Source organism: Schistocerca nitens, chromosome 1, assembly GCF_023898315.1.
Source record: "Schistocerca nitens isolate TAMUIC-IGC-003100 chromosome 1, iqSchNite1.1, whole genome shotgun sequence".
Classification (NCBI taxonomy): Eukaryota; Metazoa; Arthropoda; class Insecta; order Orthoptera; family Acrididae; genus Schistocerca; species Schistocerca nitens.
Window position 1 is genome coordinate 722,458,473 of NC_064614.1, and position 19,831 is coordinate 722,478,303.

The window sequence follows — 19,831 nt, forward strand, 5'->3', positions numbered from 1 at the left end:
AGGAATGCCTTTTTAACTACGAACATGACAATATTTAGCTGTATTGCCCACTTATATTGCTTAAAACTGAGTTAATAATTGGCAAAATAAATTTTATGTCTCTTCATATGAGTATGATACGTAATCTTCTTAGTCTTAATTTTAATATTTGATTGAAGCTGAGTCACAACAGTGGATTATACCACCCCTATATTATGATCCATTGTCAATATGTTGTTAGACATGTTTCGCAACATTTCATTTAATTCAGAGTTACATGGTTGTTACTCTGACCCTACTATTTGCTTCGTATCATTATATTGCTGATCGGTAATTGTAGTTTCTTTTTTCTGCTTTCTTCAGTACCGGTGTTGATTCGTTTAATTGTCGCGTCATCATGATCGTCACGCGCCACCCGTAATGACACCTGTGGCCATTTGCCTCACTATATCTGGCTGCGCATGCACCATCAGCAAGTGCTGCCTGACTGCTAACACTGTCCTGTTCCATCTCGATTTTCACCGTTTCAGGATTGCCATTAGTACTAACCATGTCTGCTAAAAATGGAGGCTGCTGTGTAAGAACACAAGAGCATGTGCACATCCTAACTTTCGACAGCTTGAGGATTTATTGGTTAGTTTTATTCGAATGCTGTTAATCGTAACATAGATGCTACAGTCTGAAGGATACGGCACTAAAATCCACCGCGCTATTGCTCCTCTAGTCTCCGTGAAACATATCATCAGGGTCGTTAGCACGCCTACAGTTATGCACGTTTGAAGGAGCCTTTCTACATGCGCAACTCGCGTAACATAGCAGCCTTACGAGCCAAATACATATGGATTTGATAAACAAAGTACACAGTTTACGACGTTCACAGATAGCCCTTGCCAATTAACTACAAGCTTACGTCAGTGGCGCCAGGTGGTAGCACACAGCGGCAGACCATTTTACCCCTGTCCACCTGGCATAAATCTTGCTATATGATAGTTCCTCAGATATGCTAATTCGTTCCCTATATACTGTAGTAAAATTACATTGGACTTCAATATATGTGGAAATTGTAATCGCAGTAAACCTATTTTCTGAGTTTCTGATTGAGTTATAGTACATTAAGTTATGAAGCTTACCATACGGAATCGATTTGAGGTACTGACAAGGGGAAACTCCCCGTCAATCCCTCCTCTGGTTTAGTTGTAAGATGGTATCGTGGATGGCCAGTCAAAAGCTGAACACGTATCAAGCATGAAAACAGGAAGAAGGTGTACTGACCTGAGAAAAAAATAGCAAAATAGAAACATCGAAAGATCCAAGCTTAACAAGTACAACATCGAGCACAGTGACAGGCACGGTGTGGTGGCTAAGTGGTCACGGTGGTGGACTGCCAAGCAGAAGAGCAATGTTCGATTCTCATTCATAGCAGTCTTTTAATCATTTTTTTTCATAAAATTATCAATTGTCCGTCCAGTCACTGTTGTTCTTTTTCTGTAGTCTAGGCAATTGTCACACTATACATTGATTATAGAATATTAGTCATGCGGTAAAAATACACTACTTCGCAAGTACATGTGGTGAATAGTGAGAGCACGCGAGGTACCACATAGACGTCTCACAGAAATGAAAACAACAATTAAACGGGTGTGAACAATGTTAGAACAAATGAATTAAAGGGTCAGAAGTTCCAAAATGGAATGCAACTTTAAAAACATTAAAAATATGCTTTGATAGATGACAGCCGGCCTTAGTGGCCGAGCGGTTTTAGGCGCTACAGTCTGGAACCGCGCGACCGCTACGGTCGTCGGTTCGAATCCTGCCTCGGGCATGGATGTGTGTGATGTCCTTAGGTTAGTTTAAGTTGTTCTAAGTTCTAGGGGACTGATGACCTCAGACGTTAAGTCCCATAGTGCTCAGAGCCATTTGAACCATTTTTTGATAGATGATAAGGAACATTGCTTGACTGTGAAACTGTTGCGTTCATTTGTTGCAGCCTTAAGTGACAACCTATTATGTTTTCATCATTTCCTTGGGAGTGATCACTTTCACATTCATATATACACCTAAATCGGGAAAGGAGTCTCCACTCACTAACCAGCCGTACAAAATATATGCGTCAATAAGAGATTACCATCATATGACACATGTAGTGTCACTAATGCCGTGTATGACAAACCAAACGTGTTTTCTGATGGGGGATTCGGTTGACTTGTTGCCTTGTCATCAAAGGTTTGCGGTTCCCATTCGAAAGCTACTTGCTTCCGGCTGCTAAGAGTAGTTGCGTAGAAGCTGCTTTTGTTATAGGTATCTTCCTTACACCTCACTGTTGCAAACGGACTTTACACCACGACACTGACATAAGTCTGAATACAACGAATAGACATGTCAATGATTGCAAGGACAGTTCATAATTTTATGGAAAAAATGGCACTATTGATCTTCGAAGAAGCGACCGTCAATTGTGCAGTCTATATAGTCCAAGTCCGTCACCGCTTAACCACGACGCCATGGCTCTTAGTTTGTGTTCAGTGTTTTACTGCTTGAGCTTGGACCGTTCGCTGATTCTATTTTGCTATTTTTCAGAGTTCAGTACACCTTCTTCCTGTTTTCATGCCTGATCTGTGTTCAGTTTTTGATGGACTGCCCACTGAGCCCACGTGCCACTAAATCTGAGTGGAGTGCGATGAGTTTCCCTTGTGAGACTCATAAGGGTCTAAAGCACAACACCATCGATTGTGAGATTGTAGCATTTATTCATGATTCTGAAATCTGGTCATTTTATAGCGAGTCAGGTTTATTTGTGGCCTAGGCTCATACTGTAAGTATAAAAATTCACGAAAAGCTCTATCATTTGGATCTCTGATAATCACTTGAATGTGGGAATCTCCAGCAATGAACTTTAGGCCCTCACAGATCTCAGCAACTCATTTGTATTCTAGTCAAGTGACCATATTCGTGGACATTACTACTTTAGTTTAGACATTCCCACAAGTGGCGCTTTGTGTTTGGAGTTGGCTGCTTACTGCGCAAGAATCGGCTTTTGTAGCAGTGTAAAATTGTTCAAATGGCTCTGAGCACTACGCGACTTAACTGCTGAGGTCATCAGTCGCCTATAACTTAGAACTAATTAAACCTAACTAACGTAAGGACATCACACACATCCATGTCCGACGCAGGATTCGAACCTGCGACCGTAGCGGTCGCCCGGTTCCAGACTGTAGCGCTTAGAACCGCACGACCACTCCGGCCGGCGATGTAGCAGTGTAAACATGTACTTTGTTGACTTATTTTGAATGCTAACAGAAAAGTAAAGCTGTAAGGATGAGTCGTGAGTCGTGCTTGGATCGCTCAGTCAGTAGAGCACTTTCCCGTGAAAGGCAACGGTCCCGAGTTCCAGTCTCGGTCCAAAACCAAGGTTTAACCTGCCATGAAATTTCACGTCAGCACACACTACAAAGTGGAAATCTCATTCTGGGAACAGAAAAGTAAATTAGCAGGAAAAATTAGCTGCGAAAGAACTATGGTATCTGAGAACAGATCCTTTGATTGACAGATTGACGAAATCCAATAAGCATGAAAACAAGTGAAAATTTAACAAGGACGTCTACAGTTAGCAGATGTTGTTGGGTGGTTGCATCGTAAGAATATTTGATTTTCAGTCCGGAAGTAAATTCGTGAACTAATACATCAGTTAGGAACCTTTTGTACCTGTCAGAAAAAAATGGAAAAGCACGAAAAACTCCCACTTACACACAAAAATGCGAACTGGAGAGTTATTTCATTTTTGCCCCAAACCGTACTTAATTGTGTACTAAACAACAAAATTCCACCGAAACACTTCTTTCTACTATTATTACTGTTATTATTATTGGCAGTCAAGTTAGTTGTATGAACTTGTTAAGCATAACTGTTATACAGCAGACAGATACTACTACTTCCACGCTTCAAATTTTGCTGAATCCAAAAATTTGTTAACCTGCAGAAAGTATACTCGCGAACCACCACTATCTGCTTAATCTTTTTCTTGTCTCACAACAACTCTAATGATATCTAAAACACATTGTCATACTGTCGGAAACTGTCTTTAGTGCGCAATCTCGTAGGTTGTTGTCATGTATTTTTTATTACCAGCTTAGAGACAGAAGCGATGACACTATCTGCAGAACCTGACCATTATTTCCAGGACAATGCTCAAGCAGGTACAGCGCAAGATGTTACTGACTTGTTTGACTGATGGGGCTGCTAACTACTATACCACCTACTGTACTCCTCTGACTTACGTCCTCGTGAGTTCAACTCGATTTCTAAACTGAATTAAACACTTCATGGCATTCGCTGCAGAACTGCTACAAATTTGTCGGGAAATAGACCGCGCCACTCGATCAGTCAACACAACTGGCACTGCTAACAGTATCCTACGACTTCGACGTCGCTGGCAACTGGTTATACACAATGCTGGTGACTACTTTGGAGGTCAGTAAAACTTTGAAACACCTATCCATTTTGTACGAGCTGTAAAGAAATAAAATGCCACTATTAAAATTCCAACCCTCGTATTGGCTTCTTACGAAAGTCAATATATATTCCATGTCAGCTACGCATTGCCTTTCGTCTGGAGTTAATGAAAACTCACATATTGCTCTTAAATTAAAATTTTGACTGATCCGTTAGGTACAAATGTCAGTGTATTTTCCATGTCAGCTGCGCGTTGTCTTTCATCTAGAGTTAATGAAAACTCAAGTATTGCTCTTAAATTAAAATTTAAGCTGATCCGTTAGGTACAGAGTGTTGCATTGGAACTCAGATTTTTTTTACCCCAATTCACAAACGAGATGCCACTCTTCAAGCCCAGTAAGTGAAAACAGAGACGAGCCATCACTAAAGAAGTCGAACACCAATGTCATATAAATCACTTTAAAATGAGAGGACTTTAATTCCGTTCTACCTCATGAGCTTCCTAAAACTGAAATTTTGAGGACATCTCTCGAAACATAATGTAACAACTTCATTAATTTTTTTCGTAACTGTGAAGTTTCTCCTTACCAGAGACTTACATAAAAAATTACTCATTGTAATAAAATGTCCGTTGAAGAAACGCAATGAGCTCCTTGTCAGAACAACTTATTGTCGAGATTTTATGTTGAGTGTGTTGTTTCGACGTAGTGAATACTTTTCTTTCTGAATCGCTGTAGGCGGTAAACAGACCTCTGAACATTTAGAAGAATTTTCCGTAACTGGTGCTTCCACATGTGTTATATTCACTTCTTCATCTACTACCCCCATTTGTTGATTACTCTTTAATCCCGTTATACATCTGGCATTTTGTTTTTCTCATTGTACTTCTTGTCACTTTACGTCGATATTCAGTAGAACGTATGTAAAATAGCTGGAAACTGTCGTAGATGACTGATAATGCTCATAATATAGACATTTTAGCCAGTGGTCTCTAAGGAGACTGATACTTTAGAGAGAGAGTTCGATCACGTCAATAAACAAAAATGGCGTCAACATGAATGGGTGGGACTTAACAAGCAAAGTAGTGCGACCTCCAAGTGGTATTTAACCCGTAAGACATATATTCCAACGTCGAATGTCGATAAATTATTTGGTAACCATACAAACAACAGCGTGGCTCACCACCGTGTGACATCTTTTTCACGGACTTGAAATCCATTTTCAGTATGGATGATTTTATATAACTGATAATTGTTCATATTCGCAACTGCGAATACATTTCATGCATATCATAATGACTGTAGTCGCCCAGTGGCTGCCCCTTCAAACGCGCATGCATGTCCGAAGGAACACTGCATCGTTAATTCTGAAAAACTCAGGGTGAAATCCGTCTCGTATAATACTACGTAAAGCATTTTAATTGGTAATTCAAAAGGACAGAAATGTAAAGATGTACTTATGTTTATTACCCAAGGAAAAAATGTTTTGTCTCCAAACTACCGGTTTCGGTCTATAATGACCATCTTCAGATCTGTTTTACAAAAACTTGTCCTAATATACTAGAGCCATAGTGGCATCGTCAAATGTTAAACGCAATATCAGCGCCAGTGTCGTCATATACATGTATCAGCCAGAAAAAAAAAATAATTCTACATTCTGTTCAGGACACAACCCTGCCGCAGTTTGTGAAAATAGGCTACAACAGAAATTGATATTGCAGTATATCAACGCTTCGTTTGCCTCCCACGTTTAAAATCGCTGCTGATTTCATGTGGACTGCCCGAGCGTAAGGTTGTTAATGTCTTCACTCGAAAACAAGCTCTCCTTCTATTGACATGATGAATGAACAAGTAAGCTGTTAATTATCTGGTCTAGCGGTTCTAGACTGGTAGCATGCCGCGACAGCGTGGACGTGAACCGTATGTGCAGTTGACGGACTTTGAGCGAGGGCGTATAGTGGGCATGCGGGAGGCCGGGTGGACGTACCGCCGAATTGCTCAACACGTGGGGCGTGAGGTCTCCACAGTACATCGATGTTGTCGCCAGTGGTCGGCGGAAGGTGCACGTGCCCGTCGACCTGGGACCGGACCGCAGCGACGCACGGATGCACGCCAAGACCGTAGGATCCTACGCAGTGCCGTAGGGGACCGCACCGCCACTTCCCAGCAAATTAGGGACACTGTTGCTCCTGGGGTATCGGCGAGGACCATTCGCAACCGTCTCCATGAAGCTGGGCTACGGTCCCGCACACCGTTAGGCCGTCTTCCGCTCACGCCCCAACATCGTGCAGCCCGCCTCCAGTGGTGTCGCGACAGGCGTGAATGGAGGGACGAATGGAGACGTGTCGTCTTCAGCGATGAGAGTCGCTTCTGCCTTGGTGCCAATGATGGTCGTATGCGTGTTTGGCGCCGTGCAGGTGAGCGCCACAATCAGGACTGCATACGACCGAGGCACACAGGGCCAACACCCGGCATCATGGTGTGGGGAGCGATCTCCTACACGGGCCGTACACCACTGGTGATCGTTGAGGGGACACTGAATAGTGCACGGTACATCCAAACCGTCATCGAACCCATCGTTCTACCATTCCTAGACCGGAAAGGGAACTTGCTGTTCCAACAGGACAATGCACGTCCGCATTTATCCCGTGCCACCCAACGTGCTCTAGAAGGTGTAAGTCAACTACCCTGGCCAGCAAGATCTCCGGATCTGTCCCCCATTGAGCATGTTTGGGACTGGATGAAGCGTCGTCTCACGCGGTCTGCACGTCCAGCACGAACGCTGGTCCAACTGAGGCGCCAGGTGGAAATGGCATGGAAAGCCGTTCCACAGGACTACATCCAGCATCTCTACGATCGTCTCCATGGGAGAATAGCAGCATGCATTGCTGCGAAAGGTGGATATACACTGTACTAGTGCCGACATTGTACATGCTCTGTTGCCTGTGTCTATGTGCCTGTGGTTCTGTCAGTGTGATCATGTGATGTATCTGACCCCAGGAATGTGTCAATAAAGTTTCCCCTTCCTGGGACAATGAATTCACGGTGTTCTTATGTCAATTTCCAGGAGTGTATAACATTTTTAACTGTGAGTAACACGGCAAATTTTATCAAGATGTGTGTGTAACATGTGATCTAGTTTATGTTTCTGTAGAAAATTAAAGATATAGCAAAAGAAATACAGTGATGCTAAGCGCAATGTTCAGATCCATTGAACACACACATACACACACAAATTTAAATTTTCTGAAGCACCGGAATTCTTCCCAATTAGTACCACGAACTAGAAATTTGTGATTTTCAGCGGTAACATGCTGCGCTACTAGAACCCGCTGTGTTTGATAAATGTAAGCTTTTTTCGTAAATTGATTGAGGTAAAACTTTGCAGAACTCACTGTTTTCATATAGTTTAGTTTAGTGAATGAAATGGATCTTTGACTTAATTCTGCTAGTTGTCATGGTACCAGAAGCAGTCTCCTCATGTTAGCAGTGGTAAACGCGGATTTTTCTCGTCCAGCTGCACCCTGGCGACATGCCAGCGATATGCAGCCGGTGGCAGGAGTGTGCCCCTGCGTTTGGAAGTAGGGGCATTTGGCAGACCCACCTATTGGCAGGTGTCCTAACGACGTAGCCAATTTAGCGAACTTGCTACGGGTAATCACCGAGTGATGTCAGCCTCATCTCGTATGCCTTCCTCCTCTACCCAGAATCGAGATTTGTTTTCACCAAAGAGAGCAGCTTAGAGATGAAGTGGTGGTTGTAAAACATAACATAAGATAACTCTCTAGACAAAAATCTTACCTCCATGGTTGAATTTATGTGTGCGCCCTGCAATGCAACACACCTTTTAAGAAAGTTTTCCTATATCGTCACAGAATGAGTAGGGAAATACGCTGATTATCCAGAGAACAGAGAGATGCACTTTGTAATTTAACATTTGAAAACTAGGAGATTTTATGTTAGAATGTATACTATTGATGAAGTTCCCCTACGTTCAATACACAGTATAAAGTACTACATCAACTTATAAATGACAGATGAATTATAGTTTGTCTCAACTGATATACGGTAATGGAATAAACATGGAATAAACTGTATGCTATGTCTCAAGGAGATCTCGTTTTCTACAAGTCATCAGTTTAAATTTAAGGAAAAAGTTTTCCACTTCTGTAAGATGAAACCTATTCATCAATGTTCTCACATTCTGAGAATGAAATTAAGACCAACGAAAAATTACAAACAGATATTGGAAATCTATTTGTTAATTTAAATGTGTTTCCTTTCGCCTCTCTAACTACTGCGTGGTTAAATAATCTTCTGTCACTATGCTGTCTGCGTAATTTTGTCTTCGTCTGGCAGTTCCAAGTGAATTTTATGTACGTGTTTAATTACATGTGTGATTTTTCTCCTTCATCATTTTAAATAAGGAGCAGGTGAATATTTCTGTGGCAACAGAATGAGACCGCCATCCTAATAATGTTCACAAACTGCTACGCAATGTTCAACCTTACAAGGAGTGGTCCCCAGCAGTGTCTGTAGATGATGTAGATTAAGATCCCAGTTATCACAGTCTGAAGTCTTTCACCCCGATGGGTTCTCGTTTGCGAGTAACCGACGAAGAAAGAAATTTCAAAATTTTAAGTGACATTGAACAACTTTAAAAATGAAGTGTGTTTTAGCTAGGTTGTATAGTGTAGTGGAGAGAATAAGAGTCTCACATGCAAAACGCTGTGGGTTAGAATCTCCCGAGCTGCTTTGAATTTACTTTGTTTCAAACATTTAATCGAAATGACTTTGATCCTAAAATTTATTCAATCAGTTGGTGTAAACGTAAGTTTTATGTCTGTTTCTTTGTCACATGATTTTAATCATCGTATCAACTTCTTCATTGGCACTCATTTTTCTTTCTTCATTCGTTTCCCACTTGAGACCCCTGACTGTGTGATTTTAATTAATTTCGTGTATTAATTTAGATTTATTTTTCTACGTTTTAACACTGTATAATTTCGTCCACGCTATTGCATTCACTGTATCTTTTCCTCGTTACTCTTCATTTTCGTTTTACTTTTAATCCCTTATTTCGTTTAAATCTTCATCTCCACCATATTGTTGATAGTGCAACAGGAATATATGTTTCAAATGTTTGCATTATAATTACCACTCAAAGAAAGCACATCTTGTGACTAAAAACTAGTTTTTCACGTCATTGAACACTATATAAAAATAGATTTATTTTGCCTTTTCTTTCATTTAACCGATAGACCGCCATTTTCTAATGTTTAAATGTCGTAACGGATTAATAAGCATAATGAAATTCACATTCACAAAAATTCTTAGAGGCAGAAGAATAACACACAGAAAAAATGAGAACCAAGTTTATTAGGTGATTGAAATAATATGACAAGTGACATAACCACATATTTAAACCAATTAACTAAATAAAAATAATAAACTTATTTCCGTAAGTCTTTGAAAATAAAAATAATTTGAAGTACCTTACAAGATTTGAACCCAAAAGCTCATGCTTGTGGTGGCTTTATTCTAGCTGTAACACTTCCGTAAAGTTATTGAATGTTATGCAAAATTCTCTAACTTCGTTTCGTCGATTACTCAGAAACGAGGGCCTATCAGGTGGAATGGCTGCAGGGTGTGGTACACGGGACCATAAACTACATCAATATTGATCCCACCATGGGGACCTCTCCATGTTGGTCTCCTACTGTTGTTAATACCACTTTTACTACCCCAATTGTCACGTTTTGTCCTACTACTGCGACGTCCACTGTGATGGTCGTATGAAGGAAAAGTTGGTGTTTTGCGGAAAATAAATATTCCATCGTTTATAAGGATCCGTATCTTAATCGGTAGAAACGGTACTGTTGTAGGATCACTTTGTTGTGCAAATGTCTCTGTGTATATGCCTGTCTATCAGACAGTTCAAAACCCTTTCTCTAAGACTTATCAAGCTAAGAATTATGTCATACATTAAGGTCTACGGTCCTTTCTTGGTGCAAAAAAGTGAAGCTTCTGCGTCATTGCTGTCAGAAGATAGGGCCATTTATGTCACATATTTTGATACTCTCAGACTCAGGCACCAAAACTTAGAGGATACTACTACCCGTTGACCTAGAAATAAGGTAGGAAGGCAGATGTCATTGTACAAGCAAAGGAAAAAATATGAAAACTGTGAATTTGTAATTACATCACACGAAAAAAATTTTGTCATTTGTTATCAGACTGTCTGTGTGTCCGACCGTCTGATAACACGTATCACGTTGATTTTTATGTCACATACTAAGATCTATGGTCACTTAGCGTTATAATAAACGACAGCTTCGAAGAGAATGGAATCAAAAGATACGACCATTTGTTTCACATATTTTGAAACGTCGAAATCCACCCATCATGTCACACAGGGTACTGCCCGCTCGTCTCGAATCATGACATTTGGCAACAAGAAAGGTTTCGCAGTACAAATAAAGGGAAAAATGCGGCAATGTTAATTTGTTATAATACTACATAAAAAATAGTTCTTTTGTCATTTGTTAGCTAAATTCAGACTTGAAATATTCTCGTAGGTCTTGAAATTACTGGGACCGGTATTTTGCCAGTATCAATGTTGACAAAAGGCAAAAACCATCAACGTTCTCACCAACCTGAATTGACAATCTTTATATACACGTAATTACGTTCGTACGGAACTCTCAGCACGCAAATCTTATTCTCACCTGACCAACTTTCTTTTTAGTTCCCTCGCCTAGTAAGAGCGATGATGGTCTGGCAGTGATACCACCTAAGGCTCTTCAGGCACAAGAACTTACACATGAGATTTGAAATATTAAACTGGGATAAGTATTTCACTTAAAAAATTAATTATTAAGTTCCACAATGAAATGTTTGAAAGGGAGGCTGAAACAAATTGAGGATACATTTCACTGCACTGAGGATGAACATCCCTGCACTAGCCGGCCGTTGAGGCTGAGCGGTTCTAGGCGCTTCAGTCTGGAACGGCGCGACCGCAAAGGTCGCAGGTTCGAATCATGCCTCGGGCATGGATATGTTTCATGTCCTTAGGTTAGTAGGGCTTAAGTAGTTATAAGTTCTAGGGTACTGATGACCTCAGACGTTAAGTCCCATAGTGCTCAGAGCAATCCTTGCACTAAAACTAGATAGTGCTGCTACAGAATGAGGTTATTTAAGTCGTTCTCGTGGTCCAATATGCGGGGTTGCCATGGAAGCAGAAGTACTGCCGTAGACGACAGGGTTTAATGTGAAACGGAGTGTGGCAGGGATACAACGAATTGCACAAAGTTGAAACTAGGATGGATACCGGACCATGCCTTTGGGGAGTTACCTATATTAGTGGGTGGAATAGAAAGAGGGATCCCGAATGGCGGAAAGGATATGTAGTGTATTAGACCTGCCAGGAAAGATGAATGTGAGGGTGGGTTATAAAATGTCTCTGTGAGAGAGAGCCTGTTCAAACTCCTTCCTAAGAGGACACTGACGGCGTGTTATTATGCCACAGGCACTTAAAATTCAAATGGCTCTGAGCACTATGGGACTTAACTTCTTTGGTCATCAGTCCCCTAGAACTTAGAACTACTTAAACCTAACTAACCTAAGGACATTACACACATCCATGCCCGAGGCAGGATTCGAACCTGCGACTTTAGCGGTCGCGCGGTTCCAGACTGTAGCGCCTAGAACCGCTCGGCCACTCCGCCCGGTGCCACAGGCACTTTGTAAATCGCTGGTGAAAGATAGAAAGGCAGAAACAAAATTTGTCAGAGTCGATTTGTGAGACGTGTAGGATACAGGGAGACGCCCAATGTGCGTGAGGAGGGAGCGAAATACTTCTCCGGCTGTAAGTGACATCATTAGTTTATTTACTGTGTAGTAATCATTTGCGATACTAAAGCTTCAGGATGTAAAATGGAAGAGATTCCGAATTTTATTTTTACGGCTGGGTGCTGAGCGTAACACAGACACGTTCATCTGTGTGACAGGTGCTGCTTGCGTTGGTGGGTGGCAGCGGCCGGGTTGCGCGTGACGTGATGTATCGCGCACGCTCAGTACAGAATAGCATCCGGGCGGGTCTCGCCGGCGCCAGCGCGCCCCTCCAGGGATATGTACGGCCTCTCCGCCGTCAGATCAGGGGCGCCCTCGGCGGCCGTATACATTGACGTGCTGTCAGGCGGCGCGGCCTGGGGCCATATATCGTTCCACGTCTTGCGCTGCATTGAATTAACGAATCCCTATATCACCAACATCCCGTTAACAGTCGGTATCGATATCTCCTGGCATATCAGCAGCAGAAGCGAATAGAAGAATACAATATTTTCTCATCTGTTCCACACTAAATTCTGTTTGAATTGTGCTAAATGAGAAGCACCAATCACGTCATTTAATTGGTATCTCTTTTTCATTGCTTATGCAATGAAAATGTGTAAGACTCGTAGTGTATGGATGGATGCTAGATCAATTCTTTCTACACTGTTAAGAACAATTAGGAGAAAACGTGTATCAACGTCCGGTATTCGAAATATATTTTCATACAGGCGGCACATGTCGTCTTACTGCAAGACTTGAGATCTTCGATTTTAATGTAGGAGACACTTACAATCATTCGCCCCTCAGAAGGATATAGCACCGGTGATAGGTTCAAATGGCTCTGAGCACTATGGGACTCAACATCTCTGCTCATCAGTCCCCTAGAACTTAAAACTACTTAAACCTAACTAACCTAAGGACATCATACACATCCATGCCCGAGGCAGGATTCGAAGCTGCGATCGTAGCGGTCACGCGGTTCCAGACTGAAGCGCCTAGAACCGCACGGGCACAACGGCCGACTAGCACCGGTGACCCAGTATGTTCTAGTGAGGTGCCAACCGACATTTGTAGACGTTTTATTCAATCATGCAGATGCAGTGTGACATTCGTAATGCAGTGCAAATTGCAAGGGGGTTCTGTTTGTTGGTAAATGGATGGAATTTTAGTCGTTTTACTGCAGATGCCAACGCCTGTCCATGTACCATCTGTAGGTTGTGGACACGCTACAGGGAGGCAGTTAAGTGAAAAAGGCGACACCTTACAACCTCACTTGGAGACCGATATCTGGACATCTCTGCGTTGCGATGTCGTAAAGCTGCTGCCAGATCTCTGTAAGACGATCTCAGAAGAGCCACTGAAGCCGCTGTGTCTGATCGGACTGTAAAGAACAGGTTACGGCGGAGGACATAGGGCCCATACGTCGTGCCGAACCAGCCGACCCATCCGTCCAGTTGCAGCTCTCCTTCTGGCGTCTTCGTCAGTGACGAAACGTGTTATTCACAGACGAGTCGAGAAATCCTGTAACGCAAGGTGATGGCCGTGTTCGTGTGCACAGACCAGTAGTGAGCAGTACCTGCCAAAATCTCTGTTATAGGGAGGCTTCAGTCCTGATAGGCATACGGATCTTGTCGTCGTCCACGGTAGCCTTATCACCAGGCAGTACACCGAGTAGATCCTGCTAGACCAAGTGGTGGCTGCTGCATATGTTGGTGTCCCTGAATTCCTTCCACTGCCGGGGCGTACGTGGTAGGCGTCAGCAGGGATGTTTTGGAAAGCCTGGGCATTGAGGGCGGAGAGTCTTGACGTAAGTCCCATCGTGCAGACAGACTTGATCGCGGACGTCGTGTTTCACGACAGACGCTCCAAGAACTCTCATAGGCTCTCATTGAAGAATGGGAACAGTTACCACAGGTCCTTCTCTGTACACTTTGAAGGACCATGCCACATAGCTGTCAGGCAGTGGTAAGTGCTCGCGGAAGGTATACGCTATAATGAAACGAAGTCCAATGAAAAGCGCCAAGGATGATGTTTCCACTTTGTTTTCGTTTCTTTTTATGTAAACGATCGAGGACATAATGATGTACTTCTGAAAGATACACTCATAATTCGGAAACATACAGTCCTCAATTATTGCTCAGTGGTGTATGGCAGACTTCCAAATTAGTGTCCTCTGATTCTTTTGACTAGTGTATTTTACAACTAATTTCTGTCCGTCAGACCGTCTTTAGGTACCTGAAGATTAACGAAAAGGACCGAGACGACATTCACCAATATGAAAAAAATTAAGCAATGAAAGTAGCTAAAACCATAGGCTGAACATAAAAACAGCACCACAATTTACACACATTGAAAATGTGGTTACTGAACGTGTTTATTACGTTAACCAGTGTCAAAGTTACCTGAAAATATCATTTTAACGAAACCCTCACACTATAGAGGTTTGAAAGCCAACTTGAACTGCGCTTGTGGGTTAACAGTAATTGAAAATAATCAGTTCGAAGACATATAAGTACAGCGATGTACAAAATGTCAGGACGAAAGGAACTTTCATATGATGTTTCACTACCAAGTAACACCTCTCGATGAAACGTCTACCATACACACAAATAAGTAAGCAACGAGGTGAACATAAATAACATTTTTACTCAAAGACAATAGTTACCCTGAAGTCAACATGACCTGCGACGATCCCCTGGACATTAAAAACGTGGGAAACGATTTTCGGTTCAAATGGCTCTGAGCACTATGGGACTTAACATCTAAGGTCATCAGTCCCCTAGAACTTAGAACTACTTAAACCTAACCAACCTAAGGACATAACACACATCCGTGCCCGAGGAAGGATTTGAACCTGCGACCGTAGCGGTCGCGCGGTTCCAGACTGAAGCGCCTAGAACCGCACGGTCACAATGACCGGCGAGTGACCCCCATGAATTGTAATACCCCCACGAACGGGAATACATGCTCTGCAACGTGCTGTCATAATGGCCACAAGGTTGGGAACGAGTTCTGGTGCCAGGACGTTCTGTTCCTTTACCAGAGCGGTTGACAGCCGCTGGCTGGCCGTTGGGTGGATACAGCCGCGCTGTAATACGCATCTTCAACGCATCTCTCGAGTGATCGATGGTATTTAAGTCGAGGAAACGAACAGGGCAGTCTATATGCCGGATACGCTCCTGTTCCAAGAGATCCTCCATCTCCGCTGTTCGACGGTGTCTTCATTCTCATCCATAGAAACCGAGACAAGTGCGAGTACGACTACCACTCAGTGGGTTCCGTACAAACATAATTATGTATTTTGATAGTTAATCAACCGTATTTTACGGACTATAAGACGCACTCTTTTCCTCAAAAAATTGCCTACAGATTTAAGGTGGGTCTTATACTGCAAGTTAGTTTAAAGTTTGTTCGAGTTAAAAATCCTGCCAGTCTTACAAATGGCCATATATTCCATGCAGCAAGAAGCCTACCTCCATCTGGCAACACTGGATTCTATTGGCCACAGCAATGCACCGATGCGACAGCTATGAGTTGCGGGGATTCACAAGCTTTCTAACACAATCTCCCTCCTACCCCGCTACCACAAACAGTGAACACTATCATATGATGCGTCATTCTAGTCTACGATGCCGGTGAACTTGAACTGAAATGGATTTGTTTATCAGCAACGGTACGACATTGTTAGTAACTACTTCCGTAACGGACAAAAATAAAAGGTATTCATATGATGCGGGCTATAAATTGAATGTAATGCCGTATGCAGAACACGGAAACAGAGCAGCTGACTTGAATTTTGGCACTCCATCAACAGAAAAAGATATTCGCGATTGGCGGGCTAGTAAAGAAGAACTGCAAAAAAGTGAGGAAGATTAAATGTGCGAATAGATAATCCAAAATTCCCAAAAATAGAGGATGTCGTATTGAAATGGATTCAAGGACACCTTCAAAACGGCATTGGAATTAATACAAAAATTATTCAAACACACGCTCGTAAGCTAGCGCTACAGTGGAACTTAAGACTTGGTGTTACAGGTTTATGAAGCGTCATGGGCTTCGCATGCGAACGAATACCAAAATATCTAGTAAAATGCAACAAGATTATGAAGAGAAAACATTATGTTTCCATCTCGTTACTACTCAACATCGAAGGAAAACCAATGTGGAACAATGACAAATAGCGAATGAGGACGAAACTCCTCTGACGTAAGATGTACCGAGTAACAGAACTGTTGCGATGAAAGGTGCTAAAACTGACTATAAAAACAAGTGGACATGAAAAAACGCGCTACACTGTCGTCCTTTAATTTCGTGCAACGGTACCAAAGTTAACACAATGATCATTTTCAAGCCAAAACAACGCACAAACTTGAAATGTCGCCAGGTGTTGATATTCACGTATATGACAAGGGTTGGATGGACGAGGCTGATAGGATATCATGGATTAAAAGAGTGTGGAAGAGAAGGAGAGGCCGTTTATTGAAGGAGAGTTCTCTTCTTGTACTAGAACAGTTTAGCGGTCGTTTGAAAATTCTGTGAAAGAGAAATTGAGACGGGGAAATAAGGAGCTTGCTGTTATTGCTGGAGGACTTACTTAACAACTGCAACATCTTGATATCTCAATAAATAAACCATTTAACAAATGGATGAGGGATGAAACCCAAAATGAATTCACGCAGAAGCGAGCTTTAAAACGACTTACAGTCAAACAAGTGTGTCAGTCGACGCAAACGGTGCCGCCGATGTACAGACGTCACCGGAACACAACGTGCTGATCGTCGAGTAAAGAGACAACCCACACACAGTCGCCGTGCAACCGTGCGTCGTGAAACTGCTTGCCTTTCAGTCCTGTTAAATGTGGTTGCAACTGCACCTGCTGTTTGACGCGGGAATCATTCTTGAGTGTTGCACAATGAGTCTCATCTCTGCTCACAAGAACCACTGGCTATGGAGACGAAAATTTTCCATAGACAACGAGCTGCAGACCTGTGCAGATAACTGGCCGAAAGCACAGGCAGCTGCTTTCTATGAGGAGGATATTGGAAAGTTGATACAACACTACGACAAAACTCAAAGTTGGAGCGGCGACTATGAAGAGAAGTAGGTGGAAGCTGTACCTAACTGTTGCAAATAAAACATTTCTGGTTTTCACGGTCGTTTCCGTATCGTGACTGATTGGAACTTACTTTCAGGACAACCCACGTATGAACTTTCTCAAAAGTCCGCCCCGGTAGATGAGTGGTCAGCGCGACAGAATGTCAATTCTAAGGGCCCGCGTTCGGTTCCTGCCGAGGTCGGAGATTTTCTAGGCTCAGGGACTGAGTGTTGTGTTGTCCTAATCATCGTCATTTCATCCCCATCGATGCGCAAGTCGCCAAAGTGGCGTCCAATTGAAAGACTTGCACCCTGCGAACGGTCTACCCGACGGGAGGCCCTAGCCACAGGATATTTATTTATCTTTTTAAAAGTTCAAAAGGTGGCGATATGCCTAACGTTCACGTATTCTGGGCAGGAAGTTACTACCTTCCCATGAGATGTTTCAGTAACCTTAGAGGTACGCTAAATTCTTCATGTGAGCTTATTTAGGAATGGCTCTTTCAGATTAAAAAAAATTCGCTCAAGGATGAAAGTGTAATAAACTTTTCACACAGTCACGAAAACTGTGAAAATTATTTTGTGTTCAGTCAACGTTTTCATAGCATTAAAGTCTCCTTTACTGCTGTGTATATGGAAACAGAACCAATAACTTGATATTAAAGCCGTTGATGATGTCACATGTCGATAGTGTCATCCTCTGTGATATACATAGTGAGAAACAAGATACTATGTAGCAGATTAAGTAACGTTTTTTCTAAAGAAAGGTCACAGACCTGTTATACAATGCAGTAACCTGTTTTTACCTAATGGACCCTCCAGTGATCATAATAAGACTACAAGATCATGCTACAAGCATTGACAACTCAACTAGAACGTCACATTTATAAGCTTACAGATGTGGATACCACTTCGATTTATAGAACCTGTCGCAACCCATCTCTGCTGGAACCAATAGGTGATATGGCAGTGGCCACTCAGCGGTGGAGTGGGACGAGTTTTTGGCATCAGCAGGAAAAGTGCGTGGGCTGTTAGACGGAGAGTTCGAATCACTGAGGAAAGGATTCCAGGCGAGGAAACGAAGTCGCGAATAGGACCACGAAATAAGGCAATTCCTATATCACATGAAACTGTGAATATAGTACATGTTCATGAGTCTGCTTTAGACTGGCTGATTTTAGGCACTCCATAGATAATGAACAAACAGATTGTTAATCATAAAGCGTTTAATTTCAAGACTGATCACATGTTCATTCTGTGAGACCCATTGACAAGTGGTACTAGCACCGGCAGGGAGCATGTGATACAGGCGCACGGTTGTGGAAATTATTTCACTTACAGTGATCCGTGTACGTCTGGAAAAAGGTTCCCCGCAAACACTTTTTACAAAAATCGTCCGATTCCGAATCAGTATGACAGGAGAAAACAGATCCAAGGCCATACCAAGCCAAATAACAAAAAACTAAATAATCAAACGACCGGGCAACCTACACACTGCAGCATGATTTTTCAGTGCGATGATAGCCACTTGCTTTGTCGAAACTGTTCTGCATGTGTGCAATGTTTTTGTCGCCGGGTCACATAAAATAAAAATAAAAAACTGATACATGATAAGCTACCTAACATCGAGAGGCAACGCAGCCTGGGGTGGAAAGTATGTCAAAAGCGGGCACCCCCTGTTTTCGCCGTTCCCCCAGCTCAACGACCACAGCCCCTGTGACGGCGACATCCCACGTGACGCGCGAGCGTCCGCGGCTGCCTGAGTCCCGGGCGGCCCCGCGCCGGCAATTTCATGGCGTGGAGCCGCTTGGGCCCCGACACTGCGCCCTGGGACGTGACTTGGCGGCGGCCGCGCGGATTTGCGCCGCCCCGCCGCGCGTTGCGTCCTGCGGCGTCCCGGCTCAGTGCTCTGAGCCCCGCAGTCAGGCAAAAGGACAACTGCTGCTCTCCGCGGCGCGGGATCGTTTCTGTGCGTGACGCTTCGTCTGAGCGAAAGAAGTGTGTATAAGGCCTAAAGCTCCAACGTGCACACATAGCTACTACAAAGGGGTGGAGTTCCTTTATCGCCAAACACCATTGGGACAATAGAGGGAAAACATCTGGCTACTATAGGGAGCTTTCATATTGTGCCCTACACTGATTTTCATGTTATGAATGAGGAATTAACTTAATATAGAGATGTATAGAAACAAAATTCGATAGGCTACCTAGAAAAATCTGGAACTTCAAACCGAAGGAGAGAGATAGAACCAAGGAAGTAACTGACTTGAATTTTACGACGACAACGAAAAATTCGCTGCAGTTATCTTTGAATATTGATACTGTTAACTGCACAGGCTTCTCATGGTGGTCAATCTCCCTTCAAACTACACTGAAAGTGGAGTAGAAATATTCATTGAACCATAGTTTCTTAACTCTAGAAGAGTGGTAAGTGTCCTTACTTTGTTTATATATACTATCATTTTGGTAACTGATTA